Source organism: Triticum dicoccoides, chromosome 3A, assembly GCF_002162155.2.
Source record: "Triticum dicoccoides isolate Atlit2015 ecotype Zavitan chromosome 3A, WEW_v2.0, whole genome shotgun sequence".
NCBI classification, from domain to species: Eukaryota; Viridiplantae; Streptophyta; class Magnoliopsida; order Poales; family Poaceae; genus Triticum; species Triticum dicoccoides.
Window position 1 is genome coordinate 577,362,307 of NC_041384.1, and position 1,337 is coordinate 577,363,643.

Sequence of the window (1,337 nt, forward strand, 5' to 3'; positions counted from 1 at the left end):
CCCTCAAGATTAGTATTTTGGCAATCCTGGCTCCCCCACTGAATGTCGATTGGAATTTACATAGTTCTCAAACATAATGAGAACGCAACACTGAATTTGAAACCTTGTAAAAGGTGTCGCAGCGACACAAACATCTGGTTACATACGGAATTAACTAGTCCCTCCGTGTGAAAATGCTTGTCGGAGAAGTAGATGTATTTTAATTATAGATATATCCATTTTTATCCATTCCTTCGACAAGTATTTTCGGAAAGAGGTAGTATATTTTTACATCACTTTTGTTGGAAATTGCACCTAACACACAGGAGGCCAGATTGGGAGGACCATGAATCATGGTCAGTTGGTAAAAGAGTTTGAAAACTTCATTTACTCCAACGAGCAAGGTGCTACCGCATTACTTGCAAGATGCCCGGCTAAAAGGCATGTGAGCCCGTGGTCCGGCGGTCCACCCCCGCACTGACAAGAGCTCGGTGGCTTTCGGATTGATTGAAGATGGATAACCTTGGATTGGCTTGGCTTGCGTTGCGTTTGCATGTGAAGAGCGTCTGGGTGTGAGATCCGTACGTTGCAGCGGCCTATGCGCTGTCCTGTACTCTACGTGGATTTGTAAACATTTATATACCCTTATCCTTTCTCAAATGGATTTCTTTTCTTTTCGAGAAGAAATTCTCACGTGGATTTTGGACGTCTCAGAGAAAATCCGTTGCGTTGCGCTGTTCAAGCTCGCTTGGTTTGACCCGTCAACGGCTATCAATTCGAGGTATAAAACAAGGTTTGTCAGAGCGTGTTTGCAGATAGCTGTGCAGTCTTTGCCCTTGTTGTTTACAGACGCTAACAGGCAGGGAAATTTACATTCGGCAAGGAAGAAAAAAAAATACAGTAGAGAGAATTAGTGGTGACAGTGACTAGCTTCTCTGTATGAATATTTGCTTGTGTCTAGGTTCGAATGCTAATGTCACCTGCTACTATTAGTTACTCCCTCCGATCCAAATTAAGTGTCGTCGTTTGAACTACATCCCCGTGATCAATGAAGTAAGAGCATCTTTAAAAGATGATGTAAAGCTTGATGCCCTAAAAAATCATTATAGTGCATAAGAGAAGGTTTTTGGCACTATTATTTTGTTTCCACAAATGGTGCATAACTAAAATTTAAGACCCACAAGAAACATGACGATCCGACAGCCGAAGGCCAGGAGGCAGATGACGGCAGGGAGGAGCTCGGTGAGGACGAGGTTGGTGTCGATGGAATCCGCCGGCCGGCCATGACAGATGGAGCCGGGGTGCGGGATGAGGCGACCGGCGTCAGAGGGGGAGGACGGCCATGATGGACGGCGTGT